This window comes from Hippichthys cyanospilos, chromosome 14 (genome assembly GCF_059441005.1).
Source record: "Hippichthys cyanospilos isolate Australia breed blue-spotted pipefish chromosome 14, RoL_Hcya_1.0, whole genome shotgun sequence".
Classification (NCBI taxonomy): Eukaryota; Metazoa; Chordata; class Actinopteri; order Syngnathiformes; family Syngnathidae; genus Hippichthys; species Hippichthys cyanospilos.
The window spans coordinates 5036205-5045000 of record NC_142382.1 but is presented as its reverse complement, the minus strand read 5'-3'; the positions used below and the strand labels follow the sequence as shown (position 1 = coordinate 5045000).

Here is an 8796-nt window from a genome sequence, read left to right as displayed (position 1 = left end):
TGGTGCGGAATATGAATCTCCACACATCCATATATTTCCATGTCACTTGGAGCCAGAACGCACCGGCTTACCAGCGTACAACGTTTGAGTTGGCCAACGCTTTGTGTCAAACGCGTGTTAGCTCACTGGCTTTACATATGCGCACACAGCAAAATGGGAAGTGAGGTTTTCGCCACCAAAAGTGGAGTGTGAGTGAATTGACGAGAAATGGGCGCAAAGCGAAGGTGGAGGTGGAAGTCATTTGCAAATGACTCGAGTATGTCCTCCAAAATTAGATAAATAAAGGCAAAATGCATTGTAGAGTGGGGCAATAAATCATATTCATTGGATTAAGTTTACATTTGAAAAATCAAATATTTAAAATGAGGTAAATGAGCGAGATTTTGCAAGCGGCGGAATACTAGATGTGTGTTTTACGATGAATACTAACGATTAATAATTGTGACATTGAGAGGGATAGTCTACTTATCTCGCAGTATTTTGTTAATATTTTGTCTATAATTAACTTTTAGTGTCAGCCATTTTTAACCTAACACTTGGAAATATTTGAAAAAAAAAAAATACCATAAATACGATGTTTGAATGTCTGGACTCTTAAAAAACGTAAAGTTACGTCTTTGGGATCGAATGTGTTTATTTGGTAATGATATTATTTTCATGGAAAATGAATACTTTTAAAATCATTACGATTTTCTCACTTGCTGTCAAAATGACAACACGTACTGAAGGCTCCGGGAAAGACCGATCAATCACGGTTCAACTGACCATCACATGACCAACAGGTGAGCTATGATTGGTTGTTACCTGAGCCTTGAGCACATGTGGTCATTTTCAAGATTCATGAGTTTTATTGTCATATGCATAGTAATACCACACGATGATATTCTTATTCTGTTCATTTCCCCGGGCAGACTATATTCCATAATCGAGCAAATAATAAGGTAGGCAATAAAACAAAAACAGTGGAGGAAATTGTATACATATGAGGACCCTAGTGCAAAATATCATGTAGTGCAAAATATGTATTCAGCAGATTTCCTGCACAGTGCAGGGTTTGTAAGGTGCATGCGTGCATTTGGTAAAGTGACCGGTGATGAGGCGGATTAGTGCGTGAGGGATTTGTTCAGAATCCGGATGGCCTGTGCGTAGAAGCTGCTTAAGTTGACAGCAAGTAGAAAAATGTGTTTTTTAGAGTATTGACTGTATGTGAAAAATAATTCAGTTATGTATCCAGTAAAACTGTTTTTAAAACAGAATTCATTATTTTTATGATTAATTTCCGCATGATTTTTAAAGTGTTTGCGTTAGGTTTGAGTTACTTTCATTCATTGAAATAAATTAAATCGTAATGGTCTCGAATATTTGAAAAAAGAAAATGGAGAATTTTTTTTGTTTGGTCATATGGTCCAGCTCTATTACAATTTTTTTGTAAGTACATTTTGCAATGTTGCCTCATGTTCCAATCAATTTGCTCTTGCTTTGAAAAGAAAAATGCATTGTTCCTCTCACAGCACTAAATTATATTTGCTGATACCTGCAGAAACCCTTTTAATATCTCATTTACTCCCTTCAGGTATCTCCTTTTGAAAACCGCTGCTATACAACATGTATGAGACCCGCCGGCTTGACAAGGTAAAAAAAACATGATACCCAAGGGGCCATTACTACGCTCTGAGAGAAGCCTTAAAGCACAGTCAAGGTTGGCCAAGTAAGGGCATGTTAAGTCATAAACTCACAGTCCGTGTAAACACTAATTAAACCGCGCTCGGCACAGAGCGGACAATGTAAATGGCTGTCTTACAGTGTCGAAGCACAATGCATAAAATACAATTACAACATTTATCTGTCTTGACACAACTTCCTCTTTTTCTGCATGTTTTCAACTCCTAACAGTTGGAACGCAGAGCAGGCAAGAAGCCATTAAAGTACACACAAAGGACAGGATCATCTAAACATGCAGGCGAACCCTGCGCTTGATTGTCCTTTTAGTTCCTAAAAAGTCCAGACCGGGCTTTGAGGGAGAGCTAAACGTATACTGAAGATAAAAGACATTGTAACTAAACGTTTACTCACAGACCACCTGCGCAATCTAATGAGACTCAATAAATTCATTCAGCGCTTTCACAGATTGTCAACACATTTTTATATGAATCACGCCTTAGTTCTCCCGTCTAACCGCCTTGAAATTTGCGGCCCATCCTACAGACCACATAGCTTGGAGAAAATTCAAACCCACGAAGGGTGGAGTGCTACGAAAATCGAGTGACATTTTCTGGGGAAAAAAAGGACTCTGAAGAAGTCTGAAAAAATAGTGCAAAACTCAAAGAGGGACGTGTTGAGTACAGAAACCAAAAAATGGGCTGATACCTGGCCAGATTTCAAGGCATCGATTGTCGGGATGGAAGCGAATTGTAGTATCAGTTATAAACAATAGCAGTTGTACAATCTTGACTAGAAATTACAAATTAAAAGAAGAGAAAATTCAAGATTTTTATTATCATTTGTGTAGTAATAACACACAATGTTCTGTTCATTTACCCCGAGCAGACCACATAATCGAGCAAATAATAAAGTAGGCAATAAAATTGTATTGGATTAGCTAGCTCTTCCGTTAAAACACTGGTGTCAAACTCAAGGCCCGCGGGCCAAATCCGGCCCGCCACGTCATTTTATGTGGCCCGCGAAAGCAAATCATGTAAGTTTCCATTACCCTTGCTAAACTTTGTTCCAAAACTTTAGCTTGTTGTGTATAATGAAAAATAATGTTGAGATTTTTTGGTTTGTTCTGTTACAGTAATGTAAACAATAAATGAACAAACTAGACTGCTTTACTTCTGATTTCAAAACAACTAAGCCATCAATTTGCTGTGTACAGTAATAAAACTATGAGACCGTTTAAAATCGACTTGGTTTCCTCAACTTATCGGCCCAATGAAGGAAGTTCTCGCTATAAAATGGCCCGCGACAAAAATGACTTTGACACCTCTGCTTTAAAATATTCTGATTGTTTTTTCTGAGAAAGTTTTTCGCTCAACATATTTGTTTTATGAACGTATATTTTCCTGAAACGTTTAACTCATTCCAAAAATATTTTTAAAGGATTTTTTTCACGTCTGCTTTATTTAAAATCTGGAGTACCCCCTGGAGTTCCTGCAAGCACCCCCATTTGAGAACCACAGCTGTAGACGACGGTGGAAGTAGAAAGGAAGGAAAGGCACCGGCGCAGACATTTCCCTTGCACCAAATGCGATCCTCAAGACATTAAATCAAGGCACTTTAATAAAAGCGTAGCCTGAAGCGGTGGAAAAGCGCTTTAAACTGCGCGGAGAAGTCATAAGAGGAGAAAAATGGAGGGGAGGGATTCGAGTCAAGGATCCAAACAACGCAGCTGCTTGCTGCGTTGCACTGCATTAAGTGATAAAAGTATTTACCTCTCACTGCTTAATCTAATTCTGGCCATCATTTTTAGTCTGGTTGTTTTACTCTTCAGAGACTCTTCATTAGATATGCTTGCGCACTAAAAAAAATCCAATATAAGTTCGCTGTCTTTTTGTTCATTCTGTACGTAAACTAATAACAGCAACCGCGAATCAAAATACGAGGGTGGATGTCCACCATTGGGAAAGACAAGCGTCAAAGGAGTCACATGGTTCCTTAATCTCCAAGCTTGGTTGGACATTTCAGACAGGAAGCTCTCCTGTAACACGTGTTGACCTTTTCACCCCTGCGGTGTAGTCTACGAGCCGGGGTTAATACCTTTTATTTAACGGGATGTTGAGTCCGACTCTCTCGTCGTCACCGGTGAGTGACAGCTGCAAACGGTCAAACGGGCCGCGTTATTGGCGAAAGGATTTCCGTGGAAAAATCGCGGCGAATGTACACGGGATTAGCACGGATGCTACAGGAAATCCTGAGAGGGCAATCTGGAATATTAATAGCATAACAACAAGGACTGCGGTAAAATGATAGGCGGGTCGGCCGGATGACACCAGGCTGCTCAGGCTTGATGATGATAAGAATTTAAACTTGTGCTTTTCAACAAATGAGATCATTATCTATGAAAATAGGATGAGTACACCAAAACTTCTATCATTTTTTTAACAAACAAAACAAGCCATTTTAATGACCTTAGAGCATATGTTAACGTAATTTTTCACAAGGTTTATACAGGTTAAAGATTATTGTAAATAAAAAAATAATAGCTTTAAGTGCCTGCAATAAAAAAGAATGTCAATTTTTGTTCAAACTAGATACGTACGGAACAGTTTTATGCAGAATAAATAAATACTGTAAATTGAACTGGAACATGAACTGTTTCAGTGCCAAGCGTTATCTGAAAAGGCAACCCAGGCGGTTTCGAGCATTTTGACGCATTTGTTAAGGCCGACAGAATATTGTATTGTATATTTATGTCAAAATTGATAATGCCAAATAAATGACTGGATTCCATTCTTTATCTAGAAAAAGAAAATAAGATTCTACCTTATTCCGCTCTTAAGTAATCACTGTTTGAAAATAGGTCACTTTCGTAACAACAAGCTATTTTGGATAAAAGGAGAAAATTTGTGGTTTCTGAACAGTAGCTTTGACACATTTTTTTTGTAGCATCTGAAGCATCTCAACAGTCTTGCCCTTCGATAAAAGATGAACAAAAAGAGTGAAAATGTGTTTTTTATGGCAAAATAGTTTGTGTATGTATATAACTACTGTGCAACAGTAAATGTTCGGCACTGAAAGAGTTAAAACCAATATCCTAAATACTTCAACCTTGGAAAAAAAGTACAAAACATTGTGCTATTTTTTTTCAAAATCACATTAATCATTTATGTTGTCAAAAGCGATTGAAAACATTTAGAACTTCAACACCGACTTTGACAACGAGAGCGCCACTACACCACCTGGTGCCATTGATGTGGAATTACACCACATAGTGCAAAATCAACGTTTAAACCAAGCTAGCAGGCTCCTGTGGCGATTTGCAAGCAAACAATGACATCACAAAATGAACTACCATCAAATGATCTTGGATTCCGTCTCAAGTTACTTTTTTTGCACACAATCAGACTGAAATAGCAGCACTTCCTGCTACCCACCTCACATTGCTTGGGAAATCTGCCAATAAACCCGTATAAACACAACAATGCTACATTCTTCTTATGAAATCATAACAACACCTACGTTGAGCAATTCTGGGTAAATGTTTACTAAAGTTGGCTGCAACAACCACTTGGGAACACCACTGACATGAAAGCGGACAGAAAAATATCCATTAAAAAAAAAAATCTTGATATTAAAAAGTGCTAGTCAGTGAACGCAATAATGTAATGGTATGTAAAAATGTATTCATTGATTTGATTGCTTGCTTGATTGATTTATTGAATATATAAACACACATTTCATCAAAATAAATCAGAAAAAAATATGATCAATACAAATCATAATTCAGTACAATTGATATGTTCAAGAATAGAAAATGTAGTCCCACTCCTTGTGTTCTAGAAATTTAAAAAAATAAATAAATTTTATATATATATATATATATATATATATATATATATATATATATATATATATATATATATATATATATATATATTATATATATATATATATATACACACACACACATACACACACACACACACCACTAAAACATGCACCTAAATGCCATAAAATTTCTCAGGTTTCCAAATGATTGATATATCTTTGTAGCACTATATTTTTCAACTTCTTTTTAAACACAGCAAGCGATTCGCACTATTTTAGCACGTACTTATGAGAAGTTAACACCTTTCACAGAAACACACATTTGATTTATGTTTGTCCTTGTCTTTGATTCCGATTCTTTGATTCTAAGGCAACTTTAACTATACAAATTTTTCACAGGGATACGGCTTGCCTACAAAAATAAATTACTTAATGCATTGAAAAAAAAATAGATGGGTAGTCACACAGTCAAAGCAGCCAAGAAATATGGCAGATGATGTCAAACTGTCAAGGATAAAAGTGATTCAGAGAAAAGAGGGGTTTTTTTCTGGGGGGAGTGCTAGATTGACTGTAAAAGTTGCTAAATTTAGGGACAAAGCCACTGCATTTGCATGAGACAGAACCACCCCCCAAAACAGAGCGATATGAACCAGAGCACATGTGATGTGTATATTAAGAGAACAGAACGTCTGAGACCTCTGCATAATAATTACGGAACATTTCGCCTATACTAACCAGCGTTGCCATGGCAACCGGTGTCAACTGTTATGTTACCCCTGGGTTCGGCAATTGAGAATGAAATGAGAGCAAATTCATTGAATGGAATGAAAGAAGGCAAACATTCATTTTTGGGATGTTTTTTTTTTTTTTTTGATCCAAAGCAGGGCGGCGAATCAGCAACTAAAGCCTCCACGTTCATCGTAAGCTGAAAAAGACAAGAGCAACCGGTCGCCGCGTTCTCCTCGGTCGACCCTGAAAGCGAGAAGTGTGAAACTATGGCAACTGTGGTCCTCATCTTTGTGAGGACTGGTTGCGAGGACGGTAAGTAACGCAGGAAACAAGACGCGTACGGCAGCTTTCATGACGGACGAGCGCTCTTATCCGGGACCCGGAGACACATTTGTCTCCATTTTTAGTTCCTCCAGTCAAATACCAACGTGGCCTTTAAAGGTTTTTGGGCTCCGGAGCTTGTGAATAATCACCAAATCCCCTCCCAGTGTGACAAATGTGATGAATGAAACAAACTTGAAGACAAGAGCAATGAATGAAACTCTCAATGAGTACGGTAAGAACGGTTTATGACTATGAAGAGTTAAAAAAAAAAACAAGAAAAAAAACCTCTACTACTGCAGGGCTTAGCGACGCTGAGGACACGGTAACCATGGCGACGCAGCAGCAAGGATTGATGGAGGAGGGGCCGCTGAAGGGAAATGGATGGATGCTTTGAATTATTGGAGCTTTTAGCGTGTTCAGGGATGCTGAGAAACAAATTGTTGCATGCTTACAGACTCGGAAAAAAAAAAAACATGCACAAGGACTCAAAGGAACGCATTCATGTTCTGCTGCATTGCACAAAAACTGCCAAGTAGACATTAAATGAAATTCCTTGATTGGCATACTTTAAAAGAATATTCTCAATGAGGATATTAGAATTATGAACTTCAAATCTTTTTAAAAGGCATAGCTTGTTGAATATGAATACAGTGGACCCAATGCATACTACAAATTCTATTGAACTTTTTTTCAAGGTTTTATTATTTATAGTTTTTACAAGGAAACCCTTGTTTTTCCCAAATTGGGGTTAAAAGATTGTCAAACAAAAAATAAGAACTCAACATCGAAAAAGGAGACTTTTAGTTGTTTAAATCCACTCTCATTTGACATCTACTGTCGAGGCAAATATAATTTCCCATTTCATTAGAAAAAGAATCCTATAATTTTATTTAATGTCCTGAATTTAGACTGATGCTACCAAACAATGCAAACGATATAAAACAGCATGGATTGGCTAATGAAAAGCAACTACTCAAGCAACACATATTTGAACACAAATGGAGGCGCAATACATGCGGACAGACAATCTAACTTTATTTTTCTGTGTGTACTTATTTCTAATGGGTTTAATGACCCCACACCCCCCCAAAAAATAAAACACAATGTAAAAGCACATTTATAATAAACTTTTAGACAATCAACGCATTGTCAAATGGCGAAGTACATTTTAAAAGGTGCTGTTGAGGTGAGTTGACTAGAGTGATCGTGTGTTCTGCATACAAGAGGCGGGATTTAGAGCCTCCCGCCAGCAGAGGGGCATGCTGGGTAATTGGGTTATAAACCATCATCCTGTGTGCGTGTATGTGTGTGTCTTTGGGTAGTAGCTCTACGGAGTCACCTTCTACCATTAACAGTAGATTGTTGATGATAAACGCACACAAGAGGGTGTCGCTTCAGTTCAGTACCCACATGCGCACGCACAAACACTCGCACAAATAGAATTATGTTCTTCGAGCCAATTCACAGTAGGGAATCATGCGCGCGGACACACTAAGCTCCAAAGACTGCCGAGGTAATCAAAACCAAGGAGGTACAGAGTAAGAAGTATTTTTCATTCGTGCTCATAACAAAACATTTTATTCGCTTATAAAAAGAGCGTGCAAGGTGTGAATGAGTGCACGCGTGTTTTGAAATGTGTGTGTGTATGTGTGTGTGTGTGTGTGTGTGTGGACAAGCCCTGTTTAACATTAAGTGTATTGGAGCAAAGTCCGGAGACGTTGCTCAAAGCAATGACGCATGTACTATAATGTGTGTGTGTGTATGTGTACATATACATATATATAGGTGCACAATTAGTCGAATTTTGATGGCATTGACGATATCGGCTGCCACGATTAATTAGTTAAGGTGATACTCGGCGATATTAACATTTAAAAAGCCAGCTACCTACATGTTGAATCAAGCACTTGGTCATCCCACCACCAGGGGGCAATGTCTCCCTACATGTTTTCATGACAAAAGTCTCTGCTTGTATCACCCTAATATATTATTTACCAGTGTTAAATGGCGTTGAGTTTCTCACCTGATTCCTAATATGTACAGTACTAGCGTTCAATAGAGACCCATTCTGAAAAATCCAACTGGCAAAAATTTGGAATAATTTCGGTTTGAAATGACTGAAATCATTTTAACTGCTAATTGTTAAAAAATGCTGAAATGTAAATAATGTGCTTGGTTCAGAGTAGGCTTCATTTTTTTTCATTGGTTTGCACTCAGCAAGTAAGTTAACTGTGTTGCCTTGTGTGCCATTTGTTT

The 8796-nt window shown here is 37.8% G+C and overlaps 1 protein-coding gene across 1 annotated transcript in view; it reads right to left on the bottom strand.

The window, feature by feature from the left end:
• rps6ka1 (ribosomal protein S6 kinase a, polypeptide 1) overlaps positions 1 to 8796 on the bottom strand; it is a 49736-nt gene that overhangs the window by 13739 nt on the left and 27201 nt on the right. The gene's annotated exons all lie outside the window — the stretch shown is intronic.